Raw genomic sequence first — 22,563 nt, 5'->3', positions numbered from 1 at the left:
AAAAATACAGGCAAAGATTTGGAGATATTATGACCAAAGTCATGTTTGCCCTGGGACTGCAGATTGCAGTTTGGATGGTTGGAAGATGGGGCAGATGGTAGGGAACAATGGGGAATGAGTCTAGAAAGGTGGTTTTGAAAGTCACATGTCCAACCTCTACTTCCACAGCACTGTGACACAACAGGGGTCAAATGTCTGTTGACTGTCTTGCTTTCCCTTACCACATGGCATTTCTTATAAAGCCCTTTGCTACCTTCTGTGTAATATTTCAACTCAAAATTTAGTGGAGTGTGGAGAGAGAATAAGAAAGCAAGGTTTTGAAAACCTGGGTTTGAGATTCAATTTCCTAGCCTTCTTTTGGCCTCTCTGCTTTTGTTCTGAGAAACCCTCCTTGAAGTCAGTAGAAAGTTTGGGTTCTTGGCACGACGTAAGTTCAGGCCCTTAGACATTCTATTTTTAATAGACAGACATGGTTGAGTTTTTGTAAATGAAAAAAAATCAATAAGGCTTTGATATGAAGACTTTGCTTTTCATTTTTTTTTTCTTTTTATTTTGGGTACTTTTTTTTTTCTGGTCAGGAGTGAAAGTCACTCTGTACCAAAGAAAAATGATGTCCACAGCTGAAATATGTTTTCACTGATGTTTTTTGCTCAATGCATACCAAGTGCTTTCAGGGACTCAGGATCCTGCTGGAGCTGGGGCAGGCCTGTGGAAACTAAATTTGTGCATCTCTTGGCATTTTTGTGGACTCCATCATTATTTTAAGGTGTCTGTTGGAAGTCAAAGTTTTCGTGGTTTCTTAAATTTAGAAATAGAACTCACCAGATATGTGGAGGCTCTTATGTGAGGAGCAGGGACTCTTCTCCCCATTCTAGTCCTTTCCAATTATTACAAACATTTGGTGTCAAACTCTGATGGGTGATTCACCATGTCACTTCTTGAAAACCTTTGATAGGTCTCCATTGTCTATAGGACGAAACCCAGATTCCTTAGCTTTCTCTTTATGGTACACTGCAATTTGGCATGAACCAAAAGCTCTTGGGTAGAAATGGAAAGATCCAGGTTCAAGGTACCGTGAGACTGCTGATTGGTCATGTTGCTCTCAATGGGTATCCATGCCTTCTGGGATTCAGAGCCTCCATAAAGAAATTTTTTGGGGCAAGATGATTTCTGACTTGTCTTTGGATTCTTTGTTTTTGTTTGAACACTCTTTATCTCTTCCTAAAATTTTCAAACTTATCTCCCATCATTACATACCAGATGTCTAGTATATGCCAGGACATTACAATACATTATCCCTTTCAGTCTTTACATAATTATAAGAAATATTTGCATGTTGGATGTTGGCGGAAAGCAAACAGAGACCCAAGGTCACGTAGCTGGGACATGGCAGAATTGTGACAGATAGAGTATTGGTTCAGGTGATATTGGAGCCTCCTTTTGCAGTGCTCAGTGTCCAATATTGTGAGCTTTACTAAATTGATAACCACTTAAGCAAATGGAGGCTCAATGTTCTCAATGCCATAATGAGGTGAACAGTGATTCTAGTCTTCATTTAAAAAGCCCAAGAAAGTTGTTGCTTTATTATTTTAGAGACATAAAATTCAATATATAAGGACAGTCTGGTCTAGTGGAAAACATCTTTTATTAGCCCCGGGGACAAAGATTTTGTCTGAGTTTTGTGTGCTCAACACATGTTGAATGAGTGAATGGACTATTTTTAAACTAGGATTCAGAAGCCTTGGGCATTATTTTTATCTCCATGACTAATTTATTATAATATTTATTATTACCTAAGTGAAGTGGAATAACATTCTAGGATGCCAATTTTCTCAGTAAAATAAGACAGTTAGACACCAGATGATTCTTTCTAATTCTCAGGTTCTGTGAAACAATGGGGGAATACTATATAAGGAAAAGGTACAAATACGGGATCTGAAAAATGGAGAGATAACACTTGATTATTTAGAACAATTCCTTTGTTGGAATAGCCTGGGGACTAAAGGAAACTATCAATCTAAACTTCCAAAGCAAAGATTATCCAACTTCCAGCTGTAAAGGAAGAGGGCTTACATTCTCCCCACTCACAGGGTTTTTATTCTGTCAATTGAGGGCTGCTCTTACATTTTCGAATTCTCTTTCCACTGGCTTATTCCCCTCAGCCTATTAATACATTTAGGTCTTTGCATCTTTCAAAGAGATTATTTGAGCCCGTGCTTCCTCAAGTTACCTCTCTTTCCATTGTCTGTCTGACATTCCTTTCCTTTCTCTTCTTTGCCTCTCATTCACTGTGAATTCTGGGATACAGAAATGGGAGGCCTCGCCACTTCACTGACATGGTGTTTCTCAAAGTCTCCAGCTTTGTCTTTCCTGGTAATCCCAATGTGTCCTTTCTGGACTTCTTCTTGGCAATCAGCATTGCTACCTGCTTCTTGAAATGCTCTGTCCCCCAGGCTTCCATCCTCCTGCCCTCATGACCTCCTGGTGTACATCACTCCACTTCTTAGGTCTTCTCTGTGGGCTCTACTTTCTCTGCCCATTTAAATATTAATATTCTGCAGGGTTCTGCTTTCAGTCTTCTCATTTATACATGCTATCTCTGGGTGATATCACCTTTCCCCAAAGCTCCAGTTGATGACGCTCTCTGAATCGCTGAATTTCAGACTTCTTTATAACAGTCTCCTAAATACGAGTATCTCAGACATCCCATGACTGAAACTGACAGCATTCCACAGTTCCCATATTCCCTCTATTTCTTTTCCTATCTTAGTGAATGGATCTTCATTCACTCAATTACCTGAATCAAAATTGAGGCATCATCTTGGATGATAATAGTAATAGTTAACATTGTTTGTGTCTGGCACTATGCTAAATCTTTACATGAAAATTCTATTTAAAAGTCACAACACTCTAATCATGAGATTTCAATTACTTCTAGTTGACACAAAATGCTCTTTTGATCATTCACTGCTGCATTTCCCTGTGTTTCACTCTTTGGCATTTATGTCTCTGCCTAGAAAATGAAGGGATTTGGCTGAATTACTTCTACTGTTATTTCTTATTCTCATTTCTGACTTCCTTTTTTTTTTTAAAGATTTTATTTATTTATTTGAGAGAGAGAGAGAGAGAGAGCATGAGCAGGGTGGAGGGGCAGAGGGAGAGGGACAAGCAGACTCCCCACTAGCAGGACGGCTGACATGGGCTTCAATCCCAGGACCCTGAGATCATGACCTGAGCTGAAGGCAGAAGGTCAACTGACTGAGCCACCCAGGCGTCCCTCATTTCTGACTTCTAAGTTTGAATTAGAGGCCCTTACTCTCTGATTTTGGAGTATCCTGCTATTTCCCTCTCTGTGCACTCATGATGTTCTAGTCTCATTTCTTCCGACTACTGTGTGTAGTCGAAGTGATGTGCAGGAACCTTTTCTGCTGTTGCATCATTTTATCCCCCACATGGAGCACAGTGCTTGGTATGCTTTCCATAAATGTTTGTTACACAAATAACCACACTCTTATTTTAAGCTTTCTTACCCATTTATGGTTGACTTCAACTCAGCCTATCCACATTGGAAAACAATTAACTGTTTGCTTGTAAATTTAAACATGCACGTTCTCTACAATCTTATAATTGCACTTCTAGGTACACACTGAAGAGAAACTCTTGTAGATGTGTATCAGGGGACACGTTTAAAGAACACAAATAGCAGCCCTTTTGTAATAGTACACAATTAGGAACCACTTGAACGCACACTAAGGGAGGTAGATGAAGATAGGGTGTATTTATGCAACAGAATATTATATAGCAGTGAAAACAAATGATTCACCCACAAAAGGAGATAAATCTTAATAACATAATTTTTAGTTAAAAAGCAAGGCCTGGAAGACTACCTGTATTATGACAGCCTCTTTGTAAAGTTAAGATATAAGCAAAATTAAAAAATATATATTTCAGACATATGTGCTTGTGGGCATAGTATGAGTTCACAATGAAACTTTTTTTTTAAACAAAGTTTACAAAACACTATATTTAAATTAATTTTTATCTCTGGTTTCGGTTCAGTGGTGAAGGCAAGAAAATGGGGTGAGAAGAGTCCTAGATTCAGTAAATGGTGATGTTCTTATTCATGGGCTGGGTGATGAATGTATAGATGCTCTTTACTTGATAAAATAATAATATATAAAGTAAAAGAAAGTATGGACTATGGTAATAGTGTTTCTTGAGCCAAGAATTATACATTATAATTAATCTACTTCGTGTGCTTTATGTCTATAAAATAAACAACACAAAAATAAAATTCTGATTTACATCTTCCTATAACCCACATGATAGTATATTTAATTTCCCCCTGATTCACATCAGGATGGTGGTAGGATTTAGAAGGAGATGTAAGGAATTAAAATGATATGCAGAATATTTCACAAGGAAAACATGAGCATCTTTCTGTCCATCCATCCATCCATCTCTCCATCCATCCATTCACTCATCATCCAACAAGTTTCTCTGCCTTTTAGTCTTAGGTAACTGATAGATTTAAAACTTGTTTATAAACTTTTTGAGGTCAAGGACCACACTTTCATCTTTGCACTCTGCACAGTGTCTTGCCTTGTCACAGCTACAAAAGTGTTAGTTATATAAAAATAACACAACTTACCAAGTTTGGAACCTTAACCATTTTCTCTCTAAACAGGATATTGTTCATGGCACACATTTCACAGATGAGAAAACTAAGGTCTGGACAAGGTAATAAGCCTACCAGCATTCACATAATGAATTAAGGGCAGATCTTGGAAACAGAGCACATTTATCCAGCCCAGCAGCTCTCCAACCTGGTTTGCATGTTGCATTCACATAGGAGCTCTGAAAACACACATATGCCTGGGCCCCACTACCAGAGAGTATGATTTAATTGGTCTGGAGAGGGGCTTAGAGATGGAGTGTCTTTAATGAACTTCCCCCAGATGATTTGAATGTGTATAACTACTGACTCTCCAGCCCATGTTTTCCCTCTTAGGTCTCCTGTGGATTGGATTATCCACTGGTGTAACTAACAGCCAAAGTAGGATTGTTTCAGGCTTCACTGTGAGTCCCCAGAGTGGAATCTGCTCAGCTTCCCAAGACATGGCAGGAACCAGAAGAGGTTAAAGAGTTATTGAAGGTGCAGTAGGAAGAGAATGCATTTGACAGATCTGGAAGAGAAGCTGGAGTCTCCCTTGTACATCATGGCATTTTGAAGAATGTAACTCAGTCCTGTACTTATTCTGTGCTCTGGATAATTTAAAAAGAGAGATTCTTCATAAATCTTCCATGCTTCATTCAAAGGAACTTCCTGTGATGAGAAATTCTAAAAATCATGGTGCTTGGAGAATAAACTAAGTTAGGTTTCTTTCTTCTCCCCTTCCTTCCTTCCTTCCTTCCTTCCTTCCTTCCTTCCTTCCTTCCTTCCTTCCTTCCTTCCTTCCTTCCTTCCCTCACTCCTTTCCTCCTTCCCTCCTTTCCTGACTTCTTGCCTGCCTGCCTTTCAGTTCATCATCAATGAGCCATTGATTGCCTGCTGTGTGCTGCGCTGTTGCTCCGGTAAAAAAGGCAGTGATTGAAGAGAGAAGTTGGTACAGAGAGTTGAAGACACATGGTTCTTACCTCAAGAAACTCTTAAACTTGAGTAAATTGAGAACCCTTTGGTGAGAATGTCTTGCCAGAGGACAGAGAGAAGGTCAAGCAGCTTGGGCATGATTCCAAAGCGGGTCACTATTTATATATTCACACAATCATATATTTTTGTAAAATTTACAAAATTATGATCTTTCCATATCCTTTCCAAAAGGAGTCTCCCAAATTGTATAAGCTTTTGGATTTGCAAAGCATGCATTGTGTCTGTTCTCACACTCTCTGTTTTCCACCGTTTTTTTCCTTCAGCATTTATGAATACATATATCCTGCCTGGACTCTGCTAGATGCTTTGATGCAAGTACTAAAACTGCATGGGCTAGCACACAGGGCAAGGGGCATGGGGCTGGCGGGGGCCAGAGAAGACAGCCTGGGGCATTTTTCTTAGTAGATTCCCATCTTCAGAGTCACCATACACATTAGCATTTTAAGTGCTCTAAGAAGTAAAGAAACCTGGACAATTTTTATTGAAACCTGCACTTCTGGGCTTATTTAACCCAGATTCAGGAAATGTGTTTTTCTTTTGGTCTAAACCTGGAGCTAGTGTTCTACAGAGTATACTTTGAGGAGCCCTGAGTGAGGAATGCATGTGGATGGGCTCAGCAGTCCACTCTGGTGTTGGAGAAAACCGTAGTGTTTACATTAATTATGCAGTGATCATTGTTGATCCCCCATTATTGTTCAGACCCTGAACTAGCTGCTGGGATTCAATAGTGAGCAGAAACAGATGTGGTTCCCATTCAAGGAGCTCATAGAAAAAGACATGTCAAAAAGATGCATAGTTACCAACTATGATAAATAGTATAAAATAAAAGCATAGAGAACTAGGGGATCCCTTATTAAAAGGGGGTAGAATTTGGTCTTGCAAGTATAGGAAAACATACTTGAAAGAATGACAAAAGATTTAAGATCTGAAGAATGAATAGGAGATTAGTAGATTAGCCTGGGGAGCAGCAAGAGAAGCTCAGGCAGTGGGAATAGCATATATAGAGTTCCCTCATGGTGGAGAAAACATGCCACAGTTGAGGAACTAATGAAGCAGACTGAGAACCATCCTCACTCCACCCTTTGTTTAGGTCTAGAATCTTCTGGGTATTTTATTGTTCCAGCACCATAAGGATTATGTGTTGACTCTGAATCACCTCTATGGACTGCTGGATAATATCTTCACGTTACTGACCTGAAGACATTTTAGGACTTTAGAGGTATGTTGTTTCCCTGCCAACAGCATTGGGTCCATGCTCTGCTCTTTACACCTTGGATAAGGTGTAAAGAGCAGAGCATTTCTCTTAGTTTATTACCTGCATTTCAGTGGAAGAGTGTAAAGTGTTTCTTTTCTTCTTATTATTATTTAAAAAATACTTATGATATTGCATTAAAAAAGATGATAGTAGGAACTCTCATATAGAAGGAATGTCATACATGACAATGTAGCTAGAGCCATCCTTGGCGTATGAAAGATTGCATTAAATATTTGTAGAATGAGATACCTGCAGGGCATTTGAGTTTGAGGTGTCAGTGACCCATCCATCTCTTCATCCCCAATGGATGTTGATGCTGTCGTTACCATGTGCACCTCAATTTGATTTAGCATTTCTATATGTCATTCTTCTGTAGACTGTTCCCTTCCTCAGCTCCACACTCTGTGCCCAAAGGTAAGAGACGCCATCCCATGCCTGGATTAAGTTTGAGGAATATTGCTGCAGACCAAGACCTCAGAGGACCAAGGCCTTGCTCATCAGGAAGGGAGATTTCTTCTGGAGAGGAGCTTGAAAGGGAAAGTGTCATCTAAATTAGGGCAGGGGCTTATCTTTGTTTGGCTTCCCAGAAAATGACCCTGAGACTAGATGAAGCACCAGTGATTTACTTAAAAGATGATTCCAGGAGACACTAGCAGAGGAGGGGTGCAGTAAGACAGAAGAGGGAAGGAAGCCAGCAAACTGTATGTTGTCCAGAAAGTTACCACTATGGCAACAGAGCTCAGTGCTTCTGAAGAACTTGGAAGGCAGGGTAGAACATGCACTTCTGAATTTTCCTACCTGGGATGCAAGGTGCTGGGGTGCTTAGCCACCCTCTCTGCTTCTTTCTTTGATGGGGGCCACTTTCAAGGTCTTCCAGCTTGCCTGTGTGCGGGCAGAGCCACGGAAGTTCAGGAAGAGCCTGCCCTGGGTAGAGGTGGGTTCTGAGCAGGTATGAGGGGTCATCAATAGTGTCTTCTAACGGAGTCGCTTCCATGTGAGCCTGGATTTGCCAATGGTCCTGGGAAAACAAAAAAAAAATATTCTTAGAAGAGGCAGAAATGAATGGCAAATTGGCTGTGCATGTTGGAGAGAAGTCCTTTTTGAGAAGCGGGAGGCACTTGCCTAATGAGGCCATAACAAGCAAATAAAAGGCAAACCTCCACATTTAATGCACATGGTGCCCGGGTAGCTTGCCAGTATGTCTGCTCCTTTCTATTTCCCAGGGGATGCTACATCATTTTCTCAAGGTAATAAGTATCAAGAAGCTGTCAGGGTTATTTTTTCTTATTCCTTCTTTTTCATTTTAATCACACCAACATTTTTTGACTTTCTCTTGCCACTCAGCAAAATCTCTGTGGGCTGGAGATGGGAAAATCTGTGAGAAAGGGCACTTGGGGCAAGTGTTGGGCAGGAGAGACATTTTACAGTTTAATCAGATAGGGGAATGCACATTTATTTTTTCATACAGAAAGCATTGAATAAACTAAAAGTACCACAGCCATAGTTGAGCTACAGATAGAGTTAAGTTTTCCAAATGCTGGAATTTTTTGGTTTGTTTTTTGTTTTTTGTTCTATTTTGTTTTGTTTTTTTTTTGGAACAGAGGTGATTTGTTGCCTTGGGGCTGGCTGCAAATAGAGTTGGGAAATTCTGGCTATTATCATACTGACCTTAACCTGGACAGATACACTTGGGTCTTTAAGAAACTTAGAGGTTGGCTGCCTAAGATCTCTTAGAACATTGGGTGAGAAAAAAACTGAAGCGAGGTATAACTGTGAACAAGTCAACATTATTTTTCACTTCATAATATTAATAATGTCTAATGTCACTTTTCTGATAACTCTTCACTGCCGCCAATAAAATCAGGTTATTTCTGGACAGGAGAGAACAGGGAACAGAGGTTACATCTGTCTATTTTTCACTTAACTAACACTGTTGAGGTGCTTCTCTCTGCCAAGATCTGTGTAGAAAACAAAGCGGATACAGAGTAACAGACATCATCAGCCCTGCCTCTGGGATATTTACAGCCCAGTGGGAAAGACAATAAGTAATGGGACATACTTATGACAAAGCCGGTAGTTCCTGCAGTAGAACCTTCTGCAGTGTGTGATGGATGGACCTGCTGAAGATGAGACTCAGGGCACGAATGGTTAAAAGGGGCAATGAAGAGCTCGTTTCAGTAGGATTTGCTCGTGGCCCATGTGGCCTCGGGGTGATTATGCTTTTTTCTTGGGTGGCTGAAAGAAGACACACTTTGGGGGCTTGGCTGAAAGATGATGAGTTCTGTTATATGTTTGGGGTACTCATTTGGGGTGCTCCTGGAGAAAGAGAGAGATGTAGGCTAGAAATGTGAATCTAATGTCAGCAGTATGGCTTTCCATCTGTGGCTACTGGGTGGAAAGTGATTCCTTTCATTAAAATGAGGAATATAAGAAGAGGGAAAATAAGATGAGGCAAGAAGGAGAACAGAGCAAGAAGATCATAGGATTTGATTATCAATATTTTTTTTTCTAAGGTGGGGGTGGGGAAGGTATTAACATTCTGTTTGGTGCCATTTATTTCCCACAACACATTGATGACTGGCAGTGCTATGGGGAAATAGAGACCTGGAGTGGTTGAATGGATGGCCATTGTAATATATCTGTTGGGGAGGATGGGGCCGATATATGACTTCCTTCTTCCTTCCAGTATTCAGAACACTGAGAGATAAGAAATGGGAAACAGAAGGATAACATGCAAAATGCCAGCTTTATTACACATAAAGCTGATTGGAAACTATAGTTTATTGTGTGGTAGAAATCTGAGATATCCGAAGATTTCACTCTGGAGTTGAATCTACCAGCTCTCTAATGGCCAATGACCACGGGAGGAGAGCACATGGAACTAAGCAGGTGGCCCGAGGCCAGAAGGGGCTAATGCTTATGTACCACTAGTCTTTCTTCCAGTCTTACCCATCAGATAAATCATGCCCCTTCTCTAGAAAGGTGCGTGATGGGCAGAGAGAAAATGGAATTTTTTTCTGTAGTGATTTTCCCTCTTGGAGAGTAGAGTGGGGATTTCTTCCCATCCTAGGAAATATAACTATTGGAAAAGCTACTAACCTCTTGATGACATCTAGTCAATGGGATTTGAACTTAGGTCAATCTGACTCCTGGGTCCATTTTTATCACTCTGAAGTAGAGAGGACCAGCTAAGAGCATGCACTTTGGGGCAATAACATTAGACATTTCCAGGCACACAATTACTTCTCCTGCCTAACATCTCACTTGGATGATCCCTTCTGGGAAGGACCATCCTTTTGGAAACCTGACCTAAATTCCCAGCCTAGTCCCATCTCTGTTCCTTTTCATGGCCACCTAGTAGTCCTCTGTGAGCTCGGATTGCAACCTAGAACAAAGACAGTGTCAGTGGGGGATTGGGTGTGGATCTTCCTTTCTCCTTCACTAGTGTTTGGAGTTAGTGTTCTTTTGCTCTGTTATCAAGAGCAAGGTTGACAGGCCTTACTATGACTCTATGGTGTAGGAGCCATTCTCCGTGCATGAGAATACTGGAGCTTTTCTGTCTTCCATCCGCAGCACTGTTGAGAAGGAGATGTCACGTATGGTGGGAAGCCAGGCCTCAGTGTGTTTTGTGTCCTGGTTCACTGGCTGGGGGCATTTCTGCTTCTCTTTGCCCTGAGTTCATCCAGTCCTAACCCAACACCTCTCAGTTTAACCACATCAACCCAAATCACCTCTTTCCAACTTTCTTTAACCAACTCAAAACGTAATACACAGAGGAGACCCTATGTAAGTCACAGGAGAGAACTATGTAAATAAGTTAATTAAGCATTACTGAGCACCTACAATGTGCTAGATAAGTACAATATTGGAATAAATGCAGGATATTATGGAGGTACTGAAGAAGTACATATGACTCAAACTATGGAAATTTTCCAAAGGAATTGATATTTGGGCTTTGTTTTAAAGGATGATTCATAGCGTAGGCAAAGAGGGAAGACAAAGACATTCTGGACAGAAGGAAGAACACAGACAAAGTCTCAGAGGTGATGAAAAGTGTAGGGCATTCTACAATCTTTGAGAAGTTCAATGTGAGTACAACAGGAAGCAGGCAGGCAAACAGTTGGGCTGGTATGTGAGGGGCTGAGGCAGGGAGGTTGAGGGTTTGGGGTGTGGGCCAGGCTCATACCACCGACAGCACTGTGTCATACTCAGGAGTCTGGGATTTACCTTGAAGGAGCTGACTTCTAATACTGATGCACTGCTTATACAGATGGCATTCCTGGAATCACCTGAAACCTGGCCGAAGGCTTATAGTCCCTGTCTACACTCTGGCTGGGGATTGGAGTGTTCACTTGCATCTGTCTCTTCTGCCTCCCACCCGCTCCCACCATGTTTTGGTGGCTTTCTAATTCCTATATTTCTCGGTTTGTGCTTCTTTCCAGATTTCCAAACAGCTAATACAACTTAATCTTTTCTAGAAGCAAAGAGCCATTCTGGATCACTAATGTTTGATATTTGATGGTCATAGCATGTGGCTATACCTTTTATTAGTCTTCTTATGTACCCATGATATACAGAATAAATATTTATATTTCAACACAAACAGAACTCTCCCTTTACCTATTTTTGGTGTACCCAACCCTTCTAATATAGAGAAGAAATTCGACAGCAATCTCCTATTTGCAATGAAGAAATGAAGTACAAAAAAAACAAATGCAAGCACTCAGTGGAAAGCTTGACATCACCTACTGCCCCTTCCCCTAAATTTGCAGAGAAGAAACACCAGTTGAAGACAGGGCAGAGCTAGGGCTGAGAAACAGGTTTCCTATTGCCTGACCTTGGGCTGCTTCACAAACCCACAGGGTGGGACTATGGGATCTGTGGGGAGTATCTGCTGATACTAGGAAAGAGTCTATGCACAGTTAGATGCACGGCACCACTGAGGCTTCCTGCAACCTAGGTCATTCTACCCTGAATAATGTCTAATTATATATTTCCATGGTTACTTTCAGAGATAATAATGAGTCCCCTAGCCCCCTAAAACATCACAAGGACTTTAGGAAGCACGTCGAAGAGAGAGCAAAACAAAACCACACAATTACCATGTTCAAGCAAATAATCAGAGGCGAAATTGGCTACTGAGGCATATTATCTCTCACTAATTATCATTTTAAATGATGAAAAACTCAAAATGAATGGTACTTTCTCCACCCCTGTGCTGCACAGAGAGCTCCTTTTCCCAACTCCAGGAACTAAGGGCCTAATTATTTGCACTTAATAATTCAGCCGCATCTCCTTGGCACAAGTTCCATTTGTTGCTGTAAATGGGGGCCACACTTCTCACAGAAAGTGCAGTTGTTAAAAATAAAACCCTCACTCTCCCTGCCTCCCCTTCTCACTCGCTAGCATAAAGAATGACTATAATTAAGAACAGCCCAATTAGCAGCCCAAGCTCAGATTTCTTCGACCCCCCAAACCTGCAAGAGTACCTACCCTTTGCCTCGGGTGGGATGTCATTCCCAGAGGAGTCAAATTCAGGCAAGTACTTCAAATAACTTTGGGTTTGATAAAACTTTATCTGCTGTATCCCCTGTCACGTATTTCCAAACGGGTTTAAATAAGTACTGGAGTACTAAGTACTAAGCACTAAGTACTAATTACTTATTCAAATGAGGTAGTTTTCTCAAAGGATTCCAAACTGTTATTTAGATGGAAATGTTGAGTGGTGTTTTTTACTCACTCACAGAATCAGGGTCTCACTTCCTGAAAGAACACAGGGTTAGCACCTGTCATGGGGTCAAGCAGACGGAGATGGATGCATAAACCACTGGGGAGCAGTGAAGTAACCTCAGCGGAGCTAAGGAGCTTCTGTTGTGGGACAGACAAGGGTAACATGCATTTCCTAGGTCCACTTCCAGAAACTTGGGTCTGGTTTTAACAGAGAAAAGACTCAATTCCTTTGTTGGGTTACTTGCAGGGGAAATGGAACCATGAGGCTAAACTTCGTGCAAAGGATTCTCAGGCATTTCTCACTCTGCCCCAAATCTTTTCAGCTACGTTTTTCATGTAAGTCTACATTCACACTCTGCCTTGGCCATGCCAGACACTCCGTGTTTTCCTACTGCAGTGTACCTTGATGCCTTTGCTCTTGTTTCTTCCTCTGACACCCCTTTCCTGCTATTCCGTGCCTCCGGAATTCTGAACCATCTTTCGAGTCTGTGTGAGGCAGCATGCTGGCATGGAAGGAATATGGATTTTAGAGAAAAGCTATCTTCAGTATTGGATCTGCCAGTGACAAGCTTTGGGCAAGTTGTTTATTCCCTATGAGCTCAGTTTTTTCATGTGTGAAGACAGGGATAAAGGTCCTTGCTTCAAAGAGCTGTTGCAAAGATTAAGTGAGCAAATGTAAAAGACTCACAAGATAAGGAATATGGTGGGTACTCCATAATTGTTATTTTCTGCTCTGCCTTTGTGGAATCAAACTGCAGCAGATTAGATTAGGAAACATACAAGGATTTGCTTTTGCCTTTAAGAAAGGACGTCCTGCCATTTGCAACAACATGGATGGACCTTGAGGACATTATTGCTAAGTGTGATTAGTCAGACAGAGAAAGGCAAATATTGCATGATGTCACTTATATGTGGAATCTAACAAAACAAAACTTATGAAAACAGAGAGTAAAATGGTAGTTACCAGGGGGTGGGGGTGGAGGAATAGGCGAGGGTACAAGCCAGCAACTAGTGTTTAGTAAACCCTAGAGATCTAGTACATGGTATAGTGAATTTGGACCACAATTTGTATTATGGTCATCTACTTGCTAAGAGGCTAGATCTTAATTATTCCAACCACAAAAAAGAAATGACAATAATGTGATGTGATGGAGATGCTCTTGCTATGCTGGCAATCACATTACAATATACACCTGTATCAAATCAGTATGTTGTACATTTTTAAATTTATACGATGTTATATGTCAACTCTATTTCGATAAAAATAAAACAAACAAAAACAACCAACAATAACAAAAAGAAATTTACAAGGAGCTCAAGTTCTACCAAGATATAAACCATCTCCTGTGGTCCAAGCTCCAAGCAAGCCGCTATCAGAAGGCAAGTCTCTGAGACCTGGAACACCCATGAAGGTGCTGATTGCCTACGTCTGGAGATGAGACCCATTACACATGCAACAAAGCAGACCAACATTGTGTTGTATTAATCGTGAGCAACTTGTGGCCAAGGGGTATATTTATCTTTGAATGTCCAGTGACTGGCATGATGCCTTTCGTTGAACACATGCATACCTGACAGAACTGAATGAGTTACTGAATACATAATATTCTGGCACCCTTCATCAACTAGTCCAAAGTATGTGCTTAATACGTTATTATTGTTTATTAGAATTAATGAATGAATGCCTTGTGTTACATGTGATAGGAAGTTTATGATTTAGTGAGATGTGTAGGAAATTTTGAATCAGGTAGAATTGGGTTTTATCTAAGATCTGCCTACCATTTACTCTGTGTGTGACCTTTACCAAGCTAAATATTAACTACCCCAAGACTTGGACTAGCAGAGGTCATGAGAGGACTGCTCTCTCTCTCTCTCTCTACACATATATATAAATGGCCCAGAATGGGCTTTGGGTGTACCATGGACCCCTCCTCTCCCTATTGTAGTCCTCTCCACCTGCAAACTAGATGCTAAAGTAAATTCACACAGGGCCTTCATGGAGGAGGCTGTGCTTGAGTTGGGTTTTGGAGGATAAGGGGGAGTTAGCCAGAAGTTAGTGGGGGGGAACCATAGTTCAGAGATCATGGTTCATTCAGGAGGTAGGGAGACATGGGCTGATAAAATGAAGAAGGTCAAGTGGTGGTTGGAAGATGGGTTGAAGGTACAAGGACAATTGGTGATGAGGAATGTAAGTGAAACCAGAGCATCAGTGGTCTTACAAGACTCTTTAGGATTCAGATCAGGTAAAATCAAGTTATTTAATGAGGCCCTGTTGTATTCCAGGCAATGTGCTAGTCACAGGACAATGATGGACCAGGAAAATGTGGTCCCTGCGCTTGGAGCCCACAGTCCCACTGGGAACAGGCAGACAAAGAACAGAAAATGTCAATGTAACATGCTGAATCCTGTCAGGGAAGCAAGTACAGGAAGCTGGAAAATACCGTAATATCCTCACCATCGTCCTGTGATGTAGGTACAGTTATAATCACCACTTGACAGATGGAGAAACCAAGCTTTGCCTGACTCCCAACCTTGAGCTTATCTACTGCACAAGAGACAGCAGACAAAATGCCAACCACAGTGGCTGTGTTCCAAGCTGTGCTTTGGGTGTGGAATCTCCCTTCTGGGCTTCAAGGCCCCTGAGATGGAAACTCACTGCCCCACCCAAACCCCCCATTGTTCTAGCTGTGAAGGAGGGTAGAGGGAGTGGGTTTCCTGAGTGGGTTGGGTCTCTGCATGTCCTGCAACGCCCATGCCTTGGTCCCTTTTTATGCCCCATCTCCCTCTGACCCTTGACATGCTGCCAGAGGTTGCTTAGCAACCTCTCCAGCAAGACTGTGTATCCTGGCATACATTGCTCTTATTCATGGGGAGAGCTTTCTCCCTCCTCTCTCTCCTGCGTTTTAAGCAAAGAGACATCCTAAAATAGGGCATATTTTTTCTGCTTCTTTTCTTCTTCCTTTTTTTTTTTTTTTTGACAGACAACTTCTGTGTAAATGTTGAAATCTGTGTTGTCTGTCAGGAGCAGTCAATCTGAAAACTTTGCTGAAGAGAATGTATATTTAGTAACGGGTGACAAAGAGAAGAAGACATTGAGATGTCAATTATTCTGGTGAGTTAATGCAAAAGCTGGGTATTTAAATCAAGTGGCTTAGGGATATGAAAAGGAAAAGGAGAGGCTTAGTGCAGATCTTTGTATTTTAAGCAGGGCAGGGCTCTAATTTCGTTTAACTCCATCTGTCGCTAAGGATGTCCACTGTGTCAGCCTAACCCCGCATCTATGGGTGCTGCTTGGTGGCCAAATTGGTGCTTGCTCTGCATTCTTGTAGGAAAGGGTGCTGGATTTACAAACAAAGAGGCCAGATTTGAGCCTCGACTCTGGATTTTTCGTATGAGGACACTGGTATGGCCCTGCTCTTTATTAAAATAGCAAAGATTTCTGAATGAGTTGGTATATATCCTGCCCCCCTTACCCCCTCCCCAAGTCCCTTCCAGACTCTTCCCAGCACCCTTAGGACCTCCACAATCTCCCCTCTGCCGCCTCCCCCTGTTCTACACAGCCTGGGGCCTCCAGGACCTTGTTCAAATGCTCTTTTGCATGGTCAGCCCACTTAAGAAATGTCCCACTTAAGAAATCTGTCCAGCCACCCCCCCCCCCCAGAGCACCACAGTATTAGTTCTCAACTGGGGGCTACTTCTTTCCTAGGGGACATTTGGCAATGCTTACATTACTTTTGGCTCTCACAACTGAGGGGAGAAGGGTGCCACTGGCTTCCAAGAATACTTCTAAGTATCCTACAAAGCATAGGGCACCTCCCACAACAAGGAATGGTCTGGACCCAATTGTCAGCAGTTCTGAGGTCGAGAAGACCACTCAACAGTGGTCATTGGAGTGACCCTTGCATTTTCCAGCCTTACAGAGCGCCTCACATGTTCAGCTGCTCAGCAAATCATTCTTTCATACGTAAATGGCTGAAAAAGATGAATACACCTCATTATGGAGCCAATATTTTCCTTTCTAGCGTCAAAATTCTAAGACTGAACACTGTTCCAACAGCTTGGTTGGTATATCATTCCATGCCAGATTTATTTTGGATATCAATGAGAATTCAGAAGTATTGGCGACATGAATGACTAAATTTATTACTTAGCAAGAAATATTGGGGATTAAATGTCTTAACTTAGGCCTAATTCTGCAGCTGGTCTTGTCTGTGGCTGTGCATAGGATTTTGCCTGTAGCCCTTGGATGGCTGTTCTAGTTCCCATCATCCTCCTTATTTCAACCTATCTTGAATGATGTCCAGACAATTGGTTCTTTATCTCCTGCCTTTAGGATAAAAAAGGCCTAGGAGAGCCAACATTTCCATTCTCTTATGTAATGAGTTGAACAGCAGCCCCCCGAAAAGGTAGGTCCAAATCCTAAGCCCTCAGTAAGTGTGGCTGTGAACTTATTCAGAAAAAGAGCCTTTGCAGATGTAGTTAAATTCGGGATTGTAAAATGAGATCATCTTGGATTTAGGGTGGGTCCTAAATCCAAAACTTGTGTCCTTGTAAAAGAAAGGCAGGTCAAAACCTCAATGAGATATCACCTCACACCAGTCAGAATGGCTAAAATTAACAAGTCAGGAAACGACAGATGTTGGTGAGGATGCGGAGAAAGGGGAACCCTCCTACACTGTTGGTGGGAATGCAAGCTGGTGCAGCCACTCTGGAAAACAGTATGGAGGTTCCTCAAAAAGCTGAAAATAGAGCTACCATATGATCCAGCAATTGCACTACTGGGTATTTACCCCAAAGATACAAATGTAGGGACCCGAAGGGGTACGTGCACCCCAATGTTTATAGCAGCAATGTCCACAATAGCCAAACTATGGAAAGAGCCAAGATGTCTATCAACAGATGAATGGATAAAGAAGAGGTGGTATATATATATATATACACAATGGGATATTATGCAGCCATCAAAACAAACAAACAAAACAAAACGGAATCTTGCCATTTACAAAGATGTGGATGGAACTAGAGGGTGTTATGCTGAGTGAAATAAGTCAATCAGAGAAAGACATGTATCATATGACCTCACTGATATGAGGAATTCTTAATCTCAGGAAACAAACTGAGGGTTGCTGGAGTGGTGGGGGTTGGAAGAGATGGGGTGGCTGGTCCTCTGAAAAAAATAATACAGTATATGTTAAAAAAAAGAAGGCAATAGGAAGGGTAAAATGAAGGGGGGAAAATCAGAGGGGGAGATGAACCATGAGAGACGATGGACTCTGAGAAACAAACTGGGGGTTCTGAAGGGGAGGGGGTAGGGGGATGGGTTAGCCTGGTGATGGGTATTAAAGGGGGCATGTATTGAATGGAGCACTGGGTGTTATACGTAAACAATGAATCATGGAACACTACATCAAAAACTAATGATGTAATGTATGGTAGTTAATATAACATAATAAAATTAAATTAAAAAAAAAGAAAGACAGAAAGAGATTTGGTACACAGAGACACAGCAGAGAGAAGGCAATAGGAAGATGGAGGCAGAGATTGGAGTGTCTACAAATCAAGGATGCCAGGGATTCTAGGGGTCACCAGAAACCAGGAAAGAGACATGACATAGATTCTCTCCATGATGATTAATTTTATGTCGACTTTCCTGGACTATGGGCTTTCCACTTATCAGATTAAACATAATTTCTGGGTGTGTTTGGGAGACTGTTTCTGGAAGAGATCAGCATTTGAACCAATGGGCTCAGTAAAGCAGATTGCCCTCCCTAGAGTGTGTGGGCATCATCCAATTGGGGGTCTGGGTAGAATAAAAGAAAGAGGGATGGAGAATTCGCCCCTTCAACCTGAATGCTGATCTGGGATATTGGTTTTCTTCTGCGCTTAGACTTTGCTCCTCTTTGGACTCCAGTTAAACTACAACACTGGTTACCTGGGTCTCCAGCTTGTGGGTGCGAGATTGTGGGACATATCAGCCTCCGTAAGCATGTAGGCCAATTCCTGTTTCTTGTTTCTCTGGAGAACCCTGACTCGTGCACTCCCTCAGAGTCTTTAGGAAGAACCAACCCTGCTAACAACTTGCTTTCACACTTCTGACTTCCAGAATTATGAGAGAATAACTTTCTCTTGTTTCAGGCCACTTAGTTTGTGGTAATTTGTTACAGAAGTCCCAGAAAACTAATACATCTGCATATCTCCTCATCTTCCTGGGTCCCATCCTTCTGGAAGGCATCACTGACCTGCCTGTGTTCAAGCAGCAATCACATTCTGATTCCTCCACTTCCACTGGACCCGTGGCACCCAGCAAACTAATGAGTTTTGCCAGGTCTCTTCCCTCCGTAGCTCTTCACGCTTCCCCACCAACCATACTCCACATTGCCAGTGTCCAGTTTGAGGTTTCAATAATGTCCATCCGGTTCCCTGCAGCAGGGTGACCCCTCCTGTGCCCAGCCGGTCTACCCTCCTCCATCCTGCTGCTCTGACCTGCAAAGCTGACCAGATCCTACTTCAAACACTGCATCGGGTCCTCCTTATAACTACGAACCAATCAAACTCTTCAGAATACATGTCTTTCCTGATCATTAGTCCCTACAATGCTTGACCTTGGGCATACACAGATGAACAAGCGTACGCCTGAGTTGGGGAAGAGACCCAGATGAAGACTTCATTCCGATAAAACTAAGCAAAGGATATCAGGAGGGGTTGGTGTTACAAGAGACTGATGGGGACCAGAATTACTAAATTGTTAATGTAGTTTAGGGACAGAGAACTCCTCCCCTAACAAAGCAGCACTCTTACTGACAGCAGGCAGATGAGCTAAGCGAAGAAAGGAGGGAAGAGAGTCTGGCCCAGGAGCAACCTGACTTGGGCTCTCTGCTTGTAGGCCTTCCCACTGGCTTCCCCTTCTGCCAGAATACTTGCTCTTTCCCTTCCCTGAACTGACCCTCCTCTGGGAAGCCTTGCCTGACTACTCCTGCTTCCTTTGTCTAGAACACCAGGTCCGATACCCCCCCGGCGTACTCTCCCTCCCTGGCCTCACCCTCCACTCAGGCAGGTTCCGTGTTCACACTATGAGGTCATTTCTCAAGAGTGAGTGTACCCCACCTGCTCAGCAAATGTAGCTAGATAAGAGGAGGGTTGCTCGCCTACTCACAGGGGCATGACTGTGCTCGTTCACACCTAACCTGAGCCCCAGGCACACAACAACATGCAAGAATGACGTCATTCTACCTACCAACATAGGATGACTGTGAACACCCACTGAAGTAATGGATGTGAAAGTGACTTATAAACTCAATGCACAAATGATTTGTAAGTTATGGCATGAAACAAAATGCAGTTCTAACAGTCTTGACTCTATTATTGCTGGGATGTTGAATTCAGTTATGGAAGTTTGAAAGAGACCTCCTTGAATTACCTAGTACAGTCTCTCAGTCATGAAAGCCAGAATCAGCAAGATGGTGAGGCTTTAGTGGATGTATTTTCTGGAGCAAGTGTTCCTGAATACTGGTCTGTGGACCAAGATGAGTATGTCATTAAATCTTCACCTGTTCATAGCAAATCTGTCAGTGTAACGGTACCAACCTACGCACTTCTTTTAAATTGATGTAATTAAAAAATGATCTGTATTAGCAAAATAATAAATTAGTTGCCCTACCTCAATAATTCAATTATTTTTTTTTAAATCTGAAATATAAAAAAGTTGTATCCACTGTTTTAGGGCACTCTTTATTTTGGAGACTTTTTTTCCTATCGAATTTTTTGTAAGTGTTGAAGAAACCCAAGGGAAATAAATGGAGCTTGAACTGGAAGCATTGGTCTATTTGCTCAAGCACTTTGTGGGGCTGGGAGGAGAGGAAGAAACTATGATTTATTGGCTGGAATGCACATCTTCTCTAAGATGTGCATTCTCTAAGAGATGCTTCCATGCTCTGAATAATGTCCCTACAAACTCTGGTCCACTTCCAGTGACTGAGAACTCACTAACTCCTGAGAGGGCCATGCCATGTTTGAATGGTTAAGATTCTTAGAATCACCTTCCTTAAACCAAGCTGGAACCGGTCCTCACCTCATTCCATATATTGATCCAAACCACACATATGGAATCCCAGAGAACATTTTTAATTTCTTCCTGTTAGATGTTATTCAGGTATTAGAAATCATTTACCTTGCTTCTTTCCTTTTCTAAGGTAATCAGCTTGAATTCCCAGGAAATACACTTGAATGAATCAAGATGATCAGACTCTCAGTCTTGGTGGCTCTTGTCCATCACAGCCTGCTTCCTACCATAGGGTCCTAGTGGCCCTGTGCAGATTCTCTGTGATGGCACATTAGCTCCCCAGTCTACAAATCCTTGGTTACAAACCCACGTGGCTGGTCTGGCATCCCTTCTTCTTGTTTGGCATATGGTGCTTGATTTCTGCCTCTGTCCACCCATCTTCAGCTTCTGATGCATTATTTCTTTACCTGATTGAGGCCTAGCCCTTGAATGCTGATTCGTTCAGGTCCTCTAGACTCTCTGAGATGATTGGGGGTGGGGGAGCGTAGTTTACGAAGGATGGGCTTTCAGGAGAGCCTGCACAGAAGAAGGGTTAAGCAGGACAGAGGTGGGGAGAAGCCAAACAGCAGTAAAGCTTCAGTGAAACCCTGACCTGAGCTGGGTCCTGGAGTGTAAATGATACCACACAGACCTTGTCCCGCCTTGCTTAGGGGACCTAAGCAACAGGCCATTGCTCTGGAAGGCTCTGACATCATAAACCTCTGCCTTACAGTTTGCTCAGATACAGTAGCTCTAATAGCACAAGGGTAGTCTTGTGAATAAAGTTTCAGAAGGAGGCTTTTGGAGGAAGCATGCAGAAGCCAAGGGATGGGATGGGGAGGGGTTGGGGAGAGGGGCCTGGGCGGAGCACTGACAGCCTTGGCTACAGCTCCCTCTTAGTTTCATGCTCTGCAGTCTTGCCCCTTCCCTCCCAGCTCACAACTGAGCGAAGGAGTCCAGTCTGAGTCTCACCCCTGGCCCTGTCTCATCCAGGTAAGCAGGTGGCAGTGTTCTGAGCATGCTCCCATTTGCTGATTGCTTTCCATAAGCATGTGGTATTTAGGCCTGGACTGGGATCTAGGAGCAGTTTGATCAGATGAGTGCAGAGCAGAATGGCCACATCTCTTGTTCTCTATCCATTAGTGCAACTAAATTGGAATCGTGGGGATTTTTTGGAAAGGGAAGTTTTGATTGCCTTCTCTTTACCCCATTGGTGAAAGAGTGCTCCCTGCCCTAATAGTACACGATGGTCAAATGCAGGGACACTGGACAGATGAGATTGACAGCATTTTATTAGTTACATACACTGAGAACCCAGGGCAGGACACCTCACTCCATGCAGCATTGCACAGAGGTTGTCCTTGGGAAGAAAGTGAGCCAGCAGGGGTTGTGGGAGAATGTGGACTGGTGACAAAAGGGTGGACAAGATATGACTGACTTTCTGTGGAAGGATGTGATTGACTTCCTCCTCGGATGGCAGGGAGTTGGAACCTGTCAGTTTGGGGCCTGGGTGGGACACAGCTGGTCCGGTTGATGAAGGGAACGAGCCAGGTGGGAAGCCTCTCCTGCTGGCTGGAGGCACGTCTGGGGAGAGCAGGGGAACTCACGGTGAGAACTTTGGGACCCTGGGAGATTCATAGATATCAAGAAAGCATCACATGCAATTTTAGGCCCTATAGTACAGGGAGGCAGCCTCACTGTGAGCTTCCTGTTTTCTAAGACATCAGAATATTCGATCACGCATGCTGTTGCCATAACATCCACCATCAGGGACCCAGGATCGAACAAGAGGCCCCACGTGCACCAAGCCAGAGGAACCCACTGCTCACTCACTTGAGTACAAAAGTCCATTTATATCAATAAAACAGCCCTGTAAGCACAATGCAAATT

The sequence above is a fragment of the Eumetopias jubatus genome, unplaced genomic scaffold (genome assembly GCF_037043125.1).
Source record: "Eumetopias jubatus isolate StellerSeaLion01/CBP00866 unplaced genomic scaffold, mEumJub1_p1.0 scaffold_4, whole genome shotgun sequence".
NCBI classification, from domain to species: domain Eukaryota; kingdom Metazoa; phylum Chordata; class Mammalia; order Carnivora; family Otariidae; genus Eumetopias; species Eumetopias jubatus.
This window is presented reverse-complemented; position numbering follows the sequence as displayed.